This window comes from Sinohyriopsis cumingii, chromosome 2 (assembly GCF_028554795.1).
Source record: "Sinohyriopsis cumingii isolate HCF-2022 chromosome 2, ASM2855479v2, whole genome shotgun sequence".
NCBI lineage: Eukaryota > Metazoa > Mollusca > Bivalvia > Unionida > Unionidae > Sinohyriopsis > Sinohyriopsis cumingii.
Genome location: NC_142962.1, coordinates 116,888,178 through 116,908,249, shown reverse-complemented (window position 1 = coordinate 116,908,249; position 20,072 = coordinate 116,888,178). Strand labels below are relative to the sequence as shown.

The following is a 20,072-nucleotide window of genomic DNA, read 5'->3' as shown; positions in this document are numbered from 1 at the left end:
GTTTGTTAGTTATTATTATTATTATTTTTATATCATTGCATGATATTGTAATGTAACATTGTATATTGGATGTGACCTTGTCGAAAATTTAGTAAATTTCTGCTTGACCCGAATTTACCTTTTTTAATTTTATTCCGTGTGAACTAGCAGATAGATAAATTGTTCTATATGTATATAGTTTTAAAATCAGAACAATTATTAATCGGAGTAAATATGTTTATTTGGGTCTAGATCTAGGTTTTGGAATTTCCTTAGTATATTTTACATAATCCAGGTTATGGTTTTTATTTGTAAACATCAGGATCATTCTAGAAGGCTATTTTCCATTAGGCAATAATGTTTTTAGAAAATGCCAATTGCGAGGTCAAGAAGAGAAGAGGGCTATATAATCTTGTAACTTAGAGAATTTTTCAGTCGTGCTTGAAAATTTAACATTTTGAAGTTGTATTATATGCTATGTCCAGTTGGGCTAAATTTTATTTCTTCAAATTATATTGAGTTAAAGTGATTATTTTCGCTGGAAATACAAAAGTGCTCTGATGAAATTTTTGGACCGAGACATTCAGTGGAATTTATAGTGAAGTCAAACCTGGAATTATATTACTGTGATTCAGCAAAAGAACGTTGACACATCAACACCCTATAAGCTACCACACACACATCTTCACTTTTCGGATCTATTTAGGACATCTACTAAATTTTATTCAGGACGTTAAATTGCTAAGGCTTGTATCTGTAATTCTTCGTTTATTTGTGGGAATTAATATTTGCAGCACCGTAAGTTCTTGTTTGTCAATTTCATTTTGTATTCAAGGGAAATAAATTGCTTGTTGTATTGTACTAAGTTTGTTGCCTTTCATTCTTTTCTGTTACTTTTTTTGATAGCATAGCCTTGTAACACTACGGATATCAGTTTTTAGTTTATACCTTTTCCTGGCAGCGTTATTAACGTAAACATCTATCGTGCATTTAATATGTTGTAGTCCGAATCATCCACGTGTTTACATCATGTACCTATGGACGACAAACAGTATGAAAAATTCAAACAATATCAGACAAATATTACTATTGCGCTCCAAAGAGCTATGTGGTTATGTTCAAAAGATCTTCTTATGACAATTCGTCTAGTAATTTGATCCGTTCTGTATTTATTGAGACGATGTCAGATTTTGTTCATTTACGCATGGATAGGGTATGGCATTTTTTAAACATATGATCGATACTCAAATTGCCCCCTCTGCATTTGGAAATAATAAACATTTTCCAGACGATATACGTTAAGACTCTTCGAAACCTTTATCTTTCATTACGAAATATAATGATTTATAACTGTGGAAAAGAATACATATATCATATGTTTTCCATGATTTCGTTATTTATTTTATCACATAAATATTAATCTTTACCTCTTAGTGTCGTAATGGAAGATGAAACTTAATAGTGTTCACAATGTGGTAACGTTGTTATATATCCCCCCGTAAATTGTTCTTTTTTAGGCGAAGCTATCTCATTGTTATGAAGGATCCATAGTGAATTGCTAATATAATACAGAGTCGTTCAAATGATCACACAACTATAGTTTTACATATTGGAAACCGTGTGTTTATATAGAAATAAGTCGCGAGAAACGTTTCTGTAACATATTCATATATACATGCCAATGATACCCCTAAAACTCTTAACTTCCAGAAAATATGTGGCTGTGTGAACTCTGTAATGGTTTAATTCCTTAAAATATATCATTCATTTTCAATTCTCACCGAATGTCAGACACTCTCGAAATTGGATGTCAATATTATAAATAAGGAGCTCAGCTATTTGCTAGTTGCACCTCATGCGTACTGAGCTATTATGATGATATATATATATATATATATATATATATATATATATATATATATATATATATATATATATATATATATATATATATATATATATATATATAAGAGCGACAAAAGTACCAACGCATTATGAGTCTACCCGATTCTGACTTCTTAAGTAATAGCGCGTTGCTAGCGCTTTCGGAACATTTCTTTTTCATATTGCCCCAGTAGCTGAACCTTACTGTCATGTGTTAGGGAGTGCTGACACGGCCAGTGCAAGTGAAGGCATTAGTTACTTCTATCTATAAGGTCGTATAATGAACGGCAGATAGAAACAATACCTTAATAAATGCATATGGTTGCTCTCGCTAGGATTCACCGCACTTTCACAGTTTGGATGGTTTTGCCCTCGCCCGGATTTGTTCCATTCTCCAAAGGAATCCTGGCATTGGAAGTTGACAACATTTTTGATCCGTGTAAATGAAGTCCTACAGGCACACAATGACAGCATCATTCAGTCTGCCGTTCACACGGTTCCCCCTAACGTCAATCAAAGGTATCGGCCAGTGACCAGACATAGACAAGGAAGAAGACTCATCTGTACTGAGGCCTGTAAATATTGAAGAAAGACGGAGTATTGGTGCATTTCGCACAAAAGTAAATGACATCGACAAGAAATAGAAGACACTGGTGTAAATCTAAGCCTTTTTGTGGTTGACACATACAGTTCAGGTTCGAATGGAGAAGGGATGCAAAATCAGATTACCACTGAACACTGGGGTTTCACAGAACATATTAAGATAAAATTTGCTAGGAAAACGTGCTCAGAGTACAACCCTAGGTATTCTCGGCGATAACCTTTCCGCCGGGGCATGTATGGCCTTTTATCACTCACCTCACCGACAGAATAAACCTATATTCGAAAAAGACAATCTCTTCTGCATTAGAGTAATCAGTCATGAAAAGGAACAATCTTTGAATCGATGAAAAAATGACATACTTTTGTGACTCGTGATGAGCGTGTTTTCGTGTTGATAACATATTTAATTATATCAAGCAAACCCTCTTTGACATAAATGTTGTCTTGCCATAGGTTAGAGGTGCGTACCAGCAAGATAGATTACCCCGCCCCTCAAAATCAGTATGTTCAATGACATTAAAATCCCAGTTTAAGCGAACATCCAAACTTACCTCATTCATTCTTTTTTCATCGCATTTTATTTCAATATAGAATTTTAAAAAAAAATAATGGATTTGCAACAGTGGGTAGATGCTTACGACGAGTATGAAAAAATGTTTATGTACCTGAGAGTGAATGACTTTTCAACAGAGAAAAGACCATACGAATGACTAGCTGTATATAAAAGAACGAATATGTGTGTGATAACAGATGTAGTCTATAGGGCTATTTACATGACGATGACCTTGCCCTTACTCTCATCTACAAAGTGTGTCCCGGGTGGCGGATTGGACTAAAGATTATTAACATCTCACCTCTGTCTACGTGGGTTCCAGTCTCGGGCGCTGCTAACTTGGGCATGTGAGACATCTTGCAAATAGCTTCATGTGGGTCAGTGACTCTTCCAGGGAGTCTCTTCTGATTCTTCCTCCACCATGTACAGTTAATCATATGCTGAATAAAAACCCACAAAAAGAGCAACAACCACGTTACATGCATAGAATTTTAGACAAAACAACCTACATTTGTTTACCTAATCAATACCTACTTTGCACATCGTCACTCGTACATCAATAAGGTGCGACGATTCTTTCGTGGGAGTAAATATAATTTTTGAGACACGAACGTTGGAGGATAGCGAAAACATGACCTTTCAGGCAATCAGACAGGATGAAACAGGCAATGTCTACAACATCTCTGATTTGGTAAAATGTAGTTATTCCATTCTTCCACTTTTGCATGAATTCGTATATTTTACTCACAGTAAAACTGCTTAGTCAACTGTCCAGACATTTATCAGTCCATCTCTTTCAATACTCACAAAGAAAATCAAGAAGCAAGAAAACAATAAAATAATTGTATGAACGAAATTTCAAACTGAAGTTTAAAAATGAAATATTGGCAGTCGGTATTAGAAAGCAACAACACAACAATCAATAAGATGGAGCAACATTTGGATGATGTTGAGCAAAGTTTCAGTATGAACAATGTACTTCGCCATGCACAAAAAACCCTTCTGCCGAAAAGGACGAGGCAGTTTTTAAAATCTACAACGAAAGTTCAATTCAGATAGGACCATCGTTGACGTCAGCAGAACCCATATATCCGGTGAACCAGAATATGACGGAGAGATTGGCTGAGATTTGAGGCAATAGTCAGATTTCAGTAGTATTGGATTCCAACCAGGAGGAAAACAAGAATCTGCAGGGATGAGAAATATGTGTGACTGAAGATCTCACAAAAAGAAAACATAAGACCATAAAGGAACTAAAAACTGGATTGGTCAGAGAAAGAACTTCTTCAGTTCAGGACAATGGATGGTCGTATTTGTGTCCAAAGTACAGTGACAAAAATAATACGAAAACGCGACATCATCCAACTCTCACTTCGATAGCCACCATTCTCTAAACCTGAAACGTAATGTCAAAAATTCTCTGAAATAACATTACTGCTTGTCGCAAGCAGCCATTATATAGGGGCACGATACAATGCCACGATACAATGAAGTGATACAAGGCCATAATACAATGCCTTGATACAATACAACTGAAGTTACTGTTTATTTTTAATATAATTTAACAGAATGTTGACATGTTTTTCACAAATATTTGACTTGATTGTATGTTTTAGTTTTATTGTATTATAGGATATTCTTTTGATTACTTTCCCAATTTCTCGTTTTCTCATTTTCCCCTTTGTTTTCATCTCGGTATTAATTATTAAATAAACACCCCGAGTTATATATATGCAGACTGGAAGTATATTTATGTATTATATTTAAAAAGATTAAATTTATATAATTATTATATTTTTAAAAGTAAAATCTGATAAATGTCACTAATTCAAATCTAGGTAGTTTCTCCCCAAAATATATTATTATACAATAAACGAAAGTGATGATAAAGATGTCATGGAGTGCCGTTGATATTTTTCAATTTTTCAATAGCAAACTAAAAATATACCAGTTTCTTAGTTTGTGATTCTTCTTTTTTGTTAATAGTTATAGATCTGGAAACAAATATATTATTACATTTTGCACGTTAAATACTCCGCAAACGTATTATTATGATACGTTTTTGCTCCAGCTTAGTGAGGCTTAGAGAAAGGTGTTCGGGAGGTGGTCACGAGATTTGAAACAATATCAGACTGATAATAACACTATTTAACGTATCTGTATTACAGAGAATTGGACATTCATTCGAAAAACCTTAGCACTGATAATATCAAAGTAAATTGTGAAAAGGTACGTTTTAATAATAATCTTTGCAAAAATTAAATACACATAAACATTCTTCTTCTTTAAGTGAATCAGTGTTATAAAGCAGCAAAGACGTAATATATTATCTTAGTTATGAGTATGTTTGTTTGTTCTTCAAAAAAATATGCAAATGCCTATGAAAACCTAGTGATATTGAGTAGTAAAATTAAATAAATGTATGTTTGTTTTACGTGCATTGATTTTACTATCGACTATGTCATATGGTTAAAACTTTTACAATAAACGCCAATGATGATAAAGATGTCATTTTTAATATATTTGTTTATTTTATAAAAATTGTTTGTTTTCACAATGATGTATTGTCGCTAGAAGGTGTGTTGCATTGAATGTTTGAGATCCAAGCCACAAGGTCAAGGACACATGTCAATAATTTAAGGTTTATCTTGTTTCTGCTTTTCATCATAAAAGCTGTTTAAGGAACAGAATTGAAACATGGTACACTTACGATACTGTTTGGTGGCATATATTCCGGTCAAGATTTTATCTCCGAGGTCAAGACTGCTGATAATTATTTTTACCCAATTTCTAGTTATTATTCTCTGATGCTCTTACAGACTGGACAATTTAACTTGGTTGCGTCTGGTGGCTGCCTTTACATACCTTAACTTGAATCAAAAAGACAACCGGATATAATATTTCCCTGTCTTGAATGTTTCTGTTATAGAAATCTGCATTTCATATGTTAAACTAAATCTTTAGTGTCTCAAAATAATTAGATTAAAAGTTGATTTGTTGACATGTGAGTAATTACTATATTTCTAATCACACTCGCACTCCTTTTCAATGTTTGTAGCAAAATATAGATGTGAAATGAATGTGACTTACGTTTGGAGGCCTGGCAAAAGTTATGAAAGGTTGAGAACACAGTCACTGTTGTTTCTTTTAAAGGTACATAACATTACTGTTGCTAATTGGAGCTATTATCAGCAGTTTTAACTTGTATGTACTACAGATAGCGATATCATTATTAATATACATAAGGACGCATACATGTAGGTGATGTTTGCACTGAATACAAGTGAATTAGGCAAGGCCAGTGAAATAAATTATAATGTCCATATAGTAGAGTTATTAAAGGTTGAATATGTTGTAAATATTCTACGTTTATGTTTTAGCTAACAGAAGCAACAAATTGCTTAGATTATTGATTCAAAATCAATGTAACTGATAAGAAACTAGAAAATTTAGGAAAAGTTATATCAATGTCCCTAAAGCAGTAAGACCAAAATAATGGTTATTGAAACAATAACCGTCAAAAGCTACAATTATTTATCAATTGCTGCTAGAGTTCATGCATACTCGCTCATTATAAATATGATAAATATTTATGTGTTTTCCTTAGGAAACCCAGAAGATTTTTCAGGGTAAAGGTAAAGTTATTGAACAAGGTTATAAGGTTGGTAATCTTTTGTTTAAGCGATTGCGCAACTTCGATGTCTGCAGAATTTGTCGTCAAAATATTTGCAACATGCACACACTTTTATTCTACCAGTTGTCCGATTGGACTCTTTACAGAATGGAGAATATGCCCGAAACACGTGGTGCAGCTTGATTATATTTTTAGTACCAGTTTTCGATAGATAATATGTCATTAACTTGACAGTGTGAAAAGGCTGATATAATCATTCTACTTATTCCATGTAGTCATGTAATTGATGCTTAATTTATTGTAACATAACTGTTCTTCTCTATTCAAATTCTTTCCATTTCTGGACCTTATTTGCTTGTGCAATGTTGATGCTACGTAGGCTATGTGTGTTATTAATTGTTATATTTTTAGATTGTATTGTGAGAATCTCGTTCTATTTTATTACGATCTTGGAGTAGTCAAATAGCCTTATGGAATTATCGTCTGTTCACGTTGATATCAGTTATTATATCCATAATCTTCTGATATCGCTCCGTTTTATTTTGCTATTGTCGACTCTGTTCACAACACAGAAACAGTGTCCGTTGATCGCAGTCATTCATCCGCATGGACATGGTTTTCAGTGCCCACAGAGTGTGACAACGGCGTGTATGTTTTGCAAAAACAAACGTATACTGGATGAGTATACTCGTTTGTTCTCGCAGGGACTCCCAATTAGAAACTCTTGTTGCAAAGATGGATGCGGAGTTGGAACAAGAAACTGTTCCATGCCACTTGGGTGTCCAATGATCCATTAAAAAAAATACAGAAAGCTCTTTATATTGACATATTATTATTTATATATCTACTACTGCCACCAATGTAGGAGGTCGCAGGTTGTAACACCGCCCAAGTGATACCAAAGACTTTTAAAAATAGAACTAGCAGCTGCCTCGCTTGGCACTCAGAATTAAGAGGTTAGTTTTAGGACTGGTCGGGCAGATGTCAGGATAATGTGCCTGAGTGGGGTATGATACTGTATGTCTGCGGTATGAAACCTCGGCGCTGAACATCACTAACTGCGACACCGCAAATATCATAGCGATATGACTCAAATTGCTATCATCATCATTATCATCATCATCATCATCATCATCAGTCCCGTAATCTGGAAGACCTTTGGGGCACCGCACAAGACCTGACATCCAGCTTCCTCCATTCATCTCGATTTTCCGTCTTTCTCAGTGAGTCGCTCAGTGTCAAGCCTGTCCACTCTCGAATGTTATCTTCCCACCTCTTTCTTTGCCTGTCTATCTTTCTTCTTCCTTGTACAGTGCCTTGTAGGATTGTCTTGGCAAGTCCTGTTGCTCGTGAGACATGCCCATACCACTGCAGTTTCCGTTTTTTCACTATGATCATCGTGAGGCCCAATGGCTCGTCTTATCCTTTGCCTTTGTATGTGACCCTGAGGATCTTTCGGAAACGTCTCATCTATATAGCCTGTATCCTTTTCTCCATGTCCGCTGTTATGGTCCATGATTCGCAGGCACAGATAAATATGGAGATCACCAGTGAGTACATCAGTCTGACTTTTGAGCTGAGCGCGATGTTCTTGTCCTTCCGGAGGGGCTTCAGTTTTGCTATGGCTATGTTAAAAATCCAAACACATATCTCTTTATTGTTGGCGTTCTGTAACGTAGAGCTCTTGTCCAAATTTTCATATGTGTCTGTTAACGACGAACGGACAAGCTATGTGCAGGTTTAACTGAACCAGGACGTAATCTACATCCAGAGGTGCCCTAATTGGTCGGTTATAAACTCATTTTGCAATTTCATTTTTACACCAAAGGAGCTGAGGAGCAAGGTAAAGGCGAACACTTTCTATGAAATATAAGATTTTCCTTTTTTACTCAACCGTATGTCGATGAAAAGGTAGCAATAGATCCAACTACCAACCAATCATAATTATTTGATCATTAATTTCAAATAAATATCGCGATTAAAGGAAACTAGCTTATGTACTGTTTTGAACATTTTGAACAATTTTAGCAAAGTCTTCCAAGTTTTAAAACTTATACCAATAACTTCCATTAGCAATTCCAATGAAAAACCCAATCAAAAAATTTGGAGGTGTCGATGAGATCGATGAGATTTTGTGTCTGCTATAGCATTGCAAATATTATGGTAGATATCAAGGAACTGAAATAAAGCTGAGTGACCCTACATAAATCTTGACTAAAATTCACAGAGATTTTTTTTCTCTCGTGAAAATAGTTTTATACGTGTATAACTATTTACACTAAATCTTCCTTAGTTATATGCATCATCACTTAACTTCATTTCAGCAATTGGTTGGTTGAATATGTCATACCAAAATTCGTTTATTTTATTTTAGTTAACTCTTTGTTGGGTGAAACACTTAAATACTGAAATAAACGGATGTTTTACTTCGCTGATATTAGTATATATCTAACATGAAAGGAAATTAAGCCAACATGTCAGTTCGTAATCTTAGATTTAATAGAACATATTTTACTTTTAGGGTTGACCTTTAACTGCTTCCGTAGAATAACGGTAAATCATTTCGACTACAAATTTAAACTGCTCATACGGTATCGATTAGAATCCATTCTAAGATGTAACATTGTCTTTATTAACTTGGCACCTATTTACTCTCGTCGCTTTATAGTTACTTTGAAGGTGTAATTGTTTTGAAGTCCTGTGTTTTTGAGTATGACATCAAGTCGGTGCCACGAGGCTTTAGTGGAGATTGTTTCAGATTGCAATCGGTGATAAACTACCAGTGGACAAGAACATTTTAACGATTACTATTTTTGAAATACTCCGTTAATTAGAAATCTGATGATCTTTTCCTCTGTATCATTTCTAACTATTACACTTTTGTTAAATATCTGAATTTTTAAAGCCATAAGCTTTGCAAAATAAAATCATATCATCGTTCAGGTCCTCCCTGAATACAGATTATCGCATTCAGTTTCATCTGAAACGCGTTTGTTGTACGTATACAATGTTGCATTTGCGACATTTACTACATTTTGTTCATTAAAATGAAAAAGACGTATGTATGAGTGATTTTAAGACTTCGATGTGGAAGAAAGGACTTGTAGTTCAACAACCGTTACGGCCATACGGAATCCATTTCTGTGTGGTAGACTATTGGTGACTACACATCAAGTAGTAGGTCTGTAGATATATTTTTCAACAGGTTTTGAGCTACCTTGGACGTAGTTTTATAGTGCCTTAATTTGGAAAAATCTCTTAGTGTGTGTATGTACACCTTAGAGGTTATCTTTATAATTTTTAGAATCAGAATATATTTTTCTTTTTATCAATGTGTTGTCAATATTTGATCCTTCTGAATTTTACGATATACATTTACAATCACCAAAATCTTTAATGTACTTTTTTCTTTAATTTTGGCAACTAATTATTGAGGCATAATAGTCTCTTGATTGTTTCATCGATTTCGATCAATATATTTACCATTTTAAACTGTGTATCGACCATTTATATAGGAACTAATGGCTGAAACTAAATCATCTGAAATAAAGTTTTTTTTTCTAAAAACATTATTTGCAGAAACATTCTTAACATTTCCATCTAATTTTGAAAAAGCCCTCAAAAGACTATAATTCAGAGTCTGTTTCGAATTAAGACAATAATTAATATCTTGCATCAATGTCAGATAAAAACATTTTACCCTCAAGAAAACGTGGTGAAACGGGAACAAAAGGTAGGGTTACGAAATCTGAATTTTCGAAAAGGACATCCCGGAGACTGTGCATATCTGTATCAGTATCCGTATACATGCTGAAGGACCAAAAAAAAGGAAAAAGGAAACAGCTATATATATTGAACTGAGGACAGTTATAAGTTGAAATATCAGCCATCTACAATTTGTTTTGGGAAAGAGTGTAGAACAACTTGCAAAGACTCTAGTGACAACAACATTCACGGAAACTATGCGCCATTTTGAAAACGCAAAACCGGCAAGTTGATGATAGCTATTGTCCCATTGGAACAAATGAACAATTTTAAAGGGTCTGGTGAGACTTTTATTCCCGCAATAGGAACGTTATGTTCAGTTTCAATACGTTATGTATGTCATCTGAATATTACCAATGTGTTGAGAATGTCATGAAATATTTCATTTAACAACCATGAAAGACGTAGATGGTTACAAAGTTAAGAAAGATATTGCAACTTTTTATGACATTTTTGAAGAATTGGAAAATGTTTGTCTTCAAAGCTCTACACACGAGCCTGCACATTATTACAACGGACAAGTTCAGCTCACCATGTATCATTAAATTATCAGATGTGGAATTCAGACTGTTCAAAAATTACGACACTGACATGTGGTCACTATTTTTTTATTGTATTCACATGCAAATATGAAGTGAATAAGGTTTTTGTTTGGTTCGTTCTAAGAATATATTTTCACGCTTGTATTTTTGCAATCGGACAAGGCATACATTTCGTAAAATAAAAACGAATGATGAAAAAGATCTTTGCATTTTCTATGACTTCTTTCGCTATAGAGTTTTACTTCTGTACTATGATCCATATAGAGATTTTGCAATAAATAATTCTGCATGCAACCGTGGCTTAAATAGTTTGGTTCTTTCTTGTGTCCTTTGCGGAATCGTCTATCACAAACACAATATTAGTTCCTAGGCACAAAATGACGAGTACTCTATCCACTGGTATAATGCATCACCAGCATCAACTACAATTACACCATCATCTTTATAAAGCAATTTCCTGCTGTAAATCTAGTTTCACAGGAAGGTTAGACAAGCAATTACTATACAATACATTGCGTGTATGTATCCTGTTTGTTTCATGCATTGGGAAAACGTAGTCTTTCCACGGTTTGCAACAGCACAGATAATCATGTTACAATGTTTTTGTTATTAGACTTTCAAATACATTATTTAAATGTCAGATAAAGGTTCGATGTGGGTATCGATAAAAACAGTATCAAATTGTATCCTGTTTGTTTCGTGCCTTAGGCAAACTTTGTCTTTCCAAGGTTTCTAACTCCGCATATAATCATGTTACAGTGTTTTCTGTTCGTAGTCTTTTATATTCATTATTTAAATGTCAAATAAAAGTTTAATGTAGGTATTGAAAACAGTTTTAAATTTTATTACTGTTGTAAAGCAACATATCTTATCGCGTTATCAGCTTCTACGCAATATAAACATTCCTCCATATTAAATGGTTTACTTTAGTTTAAGGTATAATTGTAATAGAGGGTTTGATAGATTCATCAAAGTTAAACATGGATAATATCTTGCAAAGGGAGACGGGGCCGTGTTTGGTCGAACATTTATCGTATCTAACTTGCACAAAACTGGAAAATAATACAAATATCCCCACGACCAGATCAACATTGTGTCTGTTTATTTCATTATTGCTCTCTTTTGGTTACGTCAGTTTTACCTTTACTTTAAAATCCAAGAATAAGTAGAAGTAAATACTTTTAGCTTCCACATTCTTTTTGTTTGTCTGCAGGTTAATACTCTGTCGAACGTTTAGTTTACTATGCAGCATGTTGCTATGTGATCTGCTCATTTCAAGTCTGAAGAATGGCGATCCGTGTAAAAATTCGTTTTCACTTACATTACGGAGTTGCAAGTGATTTTGTTATTCGTCAACAAATGCTATGTTACTGCGGCAAGTTCGTGTTTTATTTATAAAATGGGGAATATCATATATTGGGTAATTATTTCATAATAATCATGGTTTTCTAAAGCTGCAGTGAAAACTTATATGGATCATTTTATTTTTCTTCTTCATACAATATCGAAACGCTTTGTAATCTTCCTTGTGATGAATCAATTGTAACATTTGCTGCATTTGTATTAGCTGCCTCATCAGCAATTATATTCTCGTAATTCGGTCATAACAGAAAGGAATTAGTTTCATTCTACGTATCATTGATAGGATGAGATAATTAATCTGGAGTGTTCATATGGTACTGGACACAAGTGTATTCCAGTTCGTAATCATGGTTGTCGCCTTTGTAAACTCCAAAGCTTTGGTCGATGTTATGATACATATTGAACATGAAGAAGAACAAACTGATGCAACGAACAACGATCTGCGAGTATCGGTTAGGCATGTTTGATCCAGTTTTCGATGAACTGTACCTTTTTCTGCAATTCTTCAATTTTTAATGTGTTGAACTCTCTCTTCATCAGAACCGTAAAATAATCGAAACAGATAATTGCTGGCGTGTAATACTAGATAACTAAATAATAAATACTTATATTTACAATGTTCAATTTAATGGCAACATATTATGATACAACTCTTATGTTTCATTTCACCCATAAAAATTCGGTTGATGCAGCCAGAATAAATCGAAGGAACAAAAAATAGTGTTGTAAATACTTCCATGCACATTTCATTCTTGTACTTGTTATTTTATGTGTTACACAATTGCAAAAAATACAGGTTCAAAATGTTTTATAAAAGCGTAATATTTATTTATTGGAATGACTTTTTGCATTAATGATTCTATGTGAAAATATTCTTCTATTGTTTTTATTTAAAAAAAAACGTTTAGTTTGAAATGCATCTTGAAATATACCAGTATTATATTCAAATTCACTGATCAATTTTAAAGATATCTCCGATCAATTTGTTACGTCACAATGTCTCATTTAGATAAATAAGCCTGCAGATTGGTAGTTGCTACACTCTAAGTTTGGGACTGCTAAAAGTCACACGAAAATAATGATGTTAAATTGTATAGTCAAAAATAAAGACGAATTCAGGTGACAGGCGCGACCAGTTTAAAATGATTTCATATTTTCGCAATCTGCTCCAAGCATCTCACTAATTTTACTACGATAACTCTAGACGATTTGATATGTAAATGCTAAACATTATCAAAATACCGCTAAGACTTGTTCATTTTAATTTGAGTTCAAATTAAGTCCAAATTGCATCCAAACTTTCAACTAATTATCAAAACGTCGTGACCATTCGAACCGACTGTTGTCATATTATATAGCTGGAATGTTTTAAATAGCGTTCATGGTGCGAACAATTACTGGTTTTACAGGATAGGAGTACACAAATATGACGACATTAGATACATCAAGGCAGGCTACCTCCATTTGGTTAAAGAAATGAGAGAACTTATCCCTTTAAACAATGTTAAGAGGAAATCTTTTGTATAAATCGCATTGTCTACACTTTTTACTTTAGTATTATCGGTTATCACATACAGATCGTTTTCCTTTACACTCTATTCTGCAAAAGTTGATGTAGTATTTTTGAATTAATTGTTTGTCTATGTGTGTTAGGGACAAGTCGAGCTTTGAAATGTCCAAAGACACGAATTTATAAATTCGTAGCTATTTCTATAGGTCAAGTGTTGAACAAAATTTCAATACCATCCGGATATTCGTGACCTAAGATAATAACACTAGTCTACAGCCAAAATGCTTCCGAAATAAATATAGTCAAACTTTACTAATTATGGGTCACTGAGAACGAAAATGATGCTGAAAATTGTTGATTGGCTCTAGTTTTATAAATGTGATACTACGACAGTTGACTTGGGAACGGCGGAGGATAAGTGGGTTAAAAATGGAAGGGATCTCAATTTAAACGAGAAATAACTCAAATTCATCTTGGACTGGATCTATGAATGAATATATGACTGGGTTTCAACAGTACTTGCTTTTGTAGGCAAAACAATGAATGATTTCAACAGGACATTGCCACAATGGAGAAACGCTATCAGGGCAAATGGAGCCAATCAATGTTTGCAGACTGATATTGGACAGTGACAAGAGATGCTCCATTTAAGGAACACAAGAGACAAGCCAAGAAGCGCTGATAAAACACTTAATAAGGACTAAACCATGTACTTATATACATATAATAGTTTTTGCCGTTTGTTTGAAAATACAATTTATTTTCGAACCCTTTTGCTGTTTTTTTAAAGTGTTACATATGCAGGAACAGTGAAATATTATCATGTAAAGCAACGATAAATACATGAAAAGACATAGGTTTACAATTTATGATTAAAACTTTACTATCTGCATTATACATAAACGTAAAATGTAAAAACATAAATGTCTTATAAACAGTAGCGAATCAGTCGTTTTAATTGTTATATTTGAATTCAGCACATCAAAATCCATAATAAATGACACATTATATCTCTAAAGCAGACGAATTCTAAATCATTGTAGACCAGAATTATAACTTCAAGAAGCTCAGTACGTCCAGGTATTTGTTTCGTGTTTCAAACAGTTTTGTTTTTATTGTTTCTCTGGTTGTAATCCATTCACACTAGCAATAAATGCAAGATTGGTTATGTTTATGTACTTTTATTCATACTAAAATGCATCTGTTTTGTTGCATTTTGGAGATATGATTTCTGTGTTGAATCAGTAATCGCTAAATAATAAATCGTTTGCATACTGATTTTCATAGCTTTATTCACAATCTTTTTTTTTGTACTCTCCCTCTTTCGCTTATCTCATAAATCATGGTTCTTTTGCAACTCTGACAAAGTATCGGTGTATTTGTTTAGAACAGTTTTAGTCTTTCTTTGCACGTTGTATCCTTTTGTATAACTCGCCAATAATATCATGAAACAAGGGGATATCACTAATTAGTTCCTGATCAATATATTCTTGTGGAGTTATATTTGACTATTCTTATCAAGCAATGATCTCATTTTTAGAGTCGGTGAAATGTGATCGTTTAAAATTTAAATTTTGCCATCAAAATCAATGACGCACAAGTTTATGGATTATTCGCATAACACTTAACTTATTCCATTGACATTTATTATAGTTTTCTTTTCCTTTATATAAATATCTCTATTATATCATTCCTTTCTTTGAAACTCTTTCAGAGTATTGGTATTTTCGGATTTGTTGTTGTTCAGACTAGTTGCATTGATATTGTCGGGTTTCTTGTTGTTCAAGCTAATTGCATTGGTATTGTCGGGTTTCTTGTTGTTCAAGTTAATTGTATTGGTATTGTCGGGTTTCTTGTTGTTCAAGCTAATTGTATTGGTATTGTCGGGTTTCTTGTTGTTCAAGCTAATTGTATTGGCATTGTCGGGTTTCATGTTGTTCAAGCTAGTTATATTGATACCACAAGCTTGTTGTTTTCACTCTTTCTTAGTTACTGTTTATTTGAGCCTAAACACGTAACATAACACGAAAATACCATATTATTAGCGTTTTCGTTTTGATTAATAAAAGTTGCTTGATATCTAAATTTTATAATTTTTGGTTATAGAAATCATAAGGTATCAGAAAGATATCTTGATTAGGTCTTTTCGCTAATTTCAGATAGTGTGGGTTAATTGACTTTATGTTCATTAGAGGAAAGTTTATTCTTTTTACGGAAATGTATATTATACTATTATGGTTAGAAAAGGATTGATAGGTAAAGTATATGATTCTGCTATTTTAATATAACGTTCTATTAGTAGAGGAGAAACCGAGGGATAATATCTTTCTATTGTATTTCTATAATTTGTTATAACAATATTTATAAATTTCTGGTCTGCCGTAAAACATTTTTAATTTCCACATTTCTTTCCTTTATAACGGTTCTTTTCGAATATTGTTTATTATCTTCCTGATAGTATTCTTAGATTCTTTGTATCTCTTGCACTCAAGAACTCATGTTCCTCGTGATTGATTTCTTTCTTGCATACATTCACCACCTTACCTGTATTACTGTTATGTGAGATTGCTTCTGTTTTAATTTTAACATGAATATCAGGCAAAGTTGATTTATTTTGCTAGTGTCTTAATTTTGCTTTTTGTTCTAATTTATTGTCATATTCATTTTTTACTCTGTTTACCAGGTTCAACTCTACGTCATCTTTTTCTTTAAGTATCACTATACTACGTAAAGGGCATTTTATCACTTTTGTTTTTTCTGCATTAGCTGTTTTGTGTCACAGCTGACTGAAACAGTTAGTGAAAGTTTTATTTACAAAATCGAAGCTTCTCAGACAAGAAAACCAGAGACTTCTATAATGTCTTTTTTATGGGCTGCTTTGCTTCACGACATATTACTTAAGTCATATTTAGTGGCATTAACATACCTTCAATCCATGGGTTTTTCCAAGAAGACTTTCACCATGATAATAATATAAGTAATAATATAAGTAATATTTCGTTAAAAAAAATTAATTGTAGCGAACACAATATACATTAGTATTTCGTAAATATCTTGGCTGGTTTCCAGATCTGAATGCTAATATCTTCTAACACTTCTAACACTTTGACCAGTCATAAAACAAATTTGAGAAATAAAGTCAACGTAAGGAAGCCATAAAATGGTGATATCGTTTTGTTTGTAGAGTTATATTATCAGGTGATCCAGAGCTTCTTTTGGCTTTATATCGGTTTTCTCTATTAATTTTAGTGAAAGTATAAGGCAAGAAACATTATTTGAGAGTACATCCGAATTGGACAACCTATGTTCTAACTTAGTATGAATTTTAAGGTGATTTGAAACATATTTTTAGATGATAAAAGACTAATTGCAATTATCTTTAATGTTATTTTAAAATTGTTTACACTCGTGTTTTAATTATCCCGAACATAAAAATGGGACATTGTTTACAATGGAAATTTCTTTGAATGCAATAGCAACCGTCAAATATTGGATGCAAAGAAATGTTGCGAATATTGCCAAATGTATAAATGCATTTCAAAGCACCCGTTACACTCTTATTTATAATTATTTTGTGTTTTGTTCCACGTTTACATAGTGTATTTGAATGTTTATAATCTAGTACTCAATGCTGAATGATAAAAACCCTGTGTAGTACCTAATATAACTTGTTGTGCAATCTTTTATTACATATGTATGTCATTCCTTTAAAGTATCACTGGAGAAACAAAGTTTTTCATTCAATATATTACTGCTACTATAGAGATATCTAATAATGTCCTAGATTTTTTCACTGATCTAACGTTTATTAAACTCTCTGGATATGTTGTGGTAAGTGTTTTCTAAGTCCTTGTCGCATGTTAAAGTTTATCTTTTCTAGTTTCTCCCTTGTAACATCTCTTTCCTAAATTTGTTTCCTTTGTCCTTTAAGTGAAATAAATCTACTGTTATCTATGTCTTCTATAAAATCCAATGATTGTTTCAAGCATGCTTATGTTTATATAGTGTGAAAATGGCAAATGGTAGACGAATTTGGTTAAACCTGGGAATGTACTGCATATGAGGTGATTATTCTGAACACCGACTAAAGTTGATGTTTTCTTTATGAAGTATTTGAAACTCGTGTATATAAAGTTCTTGGTGGATGGATATAAAGAAAGTGCTAAACACGCTTATAGTATAGACGATCAAAAATATTGAATAATTAAGCCTCGTTTAGGAGTTGAGGAACAAAACATTGAAATACTAGGAAGTTAGAGAAGATTCGGGAAAATTTCTAAAATTTGTACTCATAGAAAGTATAATTGTGTGTGTGTGATTTGAATTTTTAACGTAGCTTTACCAATTTAGTATAAGTATCTATCTCTATAACTACACACATAAGGCGGAAGTAATTCCCTTACGTTTTGGGGCTGTACAAAATAAATGAATACACGGCAAGCACAGAAAGACTTTACAACATCTTTTATAAGCTGCTATTGTAAAGAGTGGGCCAGCCCAAGTTCATGATTTGAAAGAGATTCAAGCAATATAAAAAGAGTCCATTGTACCGACAAGTAAGAGAAGCAGGTTTCTAATCGATAATCAGACGGAAAGAGATAAATTGAAATACTTCCTTCTTTAGATGTTAAAGTATTGACCTTGCAAGAAGAATATATCAGTATGGTGAACGTTTTTAATAAAATACATAAAATCAAAATGGAAATGTATGAGGGACTGACAGACGACATAAATAAATATACTAGTAAAAAGACTGTTTACGTCCCAAAAATTTAATTGAATAATGTTGCAAAGTGTCGAGTATAAAACGGCACAACTAATTGTATATTTAATTTATATAGAAATAAAATTGAAACATAATAATTCAAAATATAGAGTAAAATAACACTTGGTGAACGGTTGAAATTTTATTTAAGGAGAAAGCTTTGACTGCTAGATTGGTTGTTTCCTTTTTTGCAGAGCATTTCGTTGGTTCTAGCATTACTTGACCTTTTCGTGCAGCCTTTATTAGAAACGTAGACACGACAACAAAGAGGATAACAAGCTTATTACCTTTTCAAAACGTATATTAGGCTAACTCTTGCAATCATCGTTATGATTATACACGACTAGCTGTGAAAGATTTTAACACTATCGGTCCCGCATTTGTTAACGTCTGATCGAAAACAGACACAGGTTAATATCATCAAATAGCTCCTCGCCAGACACGAAAAGAATTACCAGATACGTATGACTGAGATTGTCTGAGGCGATGGAACATGGATTTACTTTTTATGACTAAAACTTGAGAGAATCTAATTACGCTTGTATAGGAGTAACAAACAGGTACCACAAATACCCAATTGTCAAGAACGTTTTATGATTTGTATATCTCGACGTATGAAACCTAATCATTTAGATACCTGCAGCAGACACTTCTAGTGTCGATGAACATTTTGTATGCCTCCAAAGTTTTGCCACAATTTGTGGAACACTATCTAAACCGTGCATCTGCGCATCGGTCCCACATTTGCTGGCGTCTGATAAAAAACAGACACAGGTTTATATCGTCAAACAGCTATCTAAACCACCCATCCGCACATCGGTACCAGTTGCATCCATGAACACGACAATGCACCAGAATATTACTCTGCAGTCTTGACATATATCCTAAAGGAGCACAGCTATCGAACCTTGCAACATCCTCTGCACATCGTTGATTTGGCACCAAGTTTGAAAGACGACCTGTAATCCTTCATGAGGAAGAAAGTGCATTTTTCAATATAGTAAGAAGTAAATACAAAATGGCTATTAATAAAATGAATAATCAAACTAAAAACTAGAGATCATAGTAGTGGTAGCATGGTCGTACCGTTCACTAATAAAGAACTTTATTTTATTGTAAACTTAATTCGACTTTTTTCTCTTAAATCCCCAAGTAACTACACTTAATATCTCACCTACCGTTTCGTATCTGCATCACCAGATGATTATGTTCTTATATGAATCCAGTCGTAGATTTTGAACCAGTGCCCTTTGGTTCACTAGTCCTACATCCTTACCGCTGAGTTCTCGCCATCATTTGCCCCTTTTACGACATCCAAGACAGGTGTATCATACATTCCCGGACCCGCAGGGGATGATCCATTAAAATACATAATTCGTAGAAAATTAGTATACATTAAGTAATTCTTTAATCTTTTGTTCAGTTTGAGTTTTCATTTCTGCAAGGTACAACTGTTCTGAGTTAAGCAGTTAATA

At 33.4% G+C, this 20,072-nt stretch overlaps 1 protein-coding gene across 1 annotated transcript in view; it reads left to right on the top strand.

The window, feature by feature from the left end:
- LOC149805673 (uncharacterized) overlaps positions 1–20,072 on the top strand; it is a 293,351-nt gene that overhangs the window by 226,855 nt on the left and 46,424 nt on the right. The gene's annotated exons all lie outside the window — the stretch shown is intronic.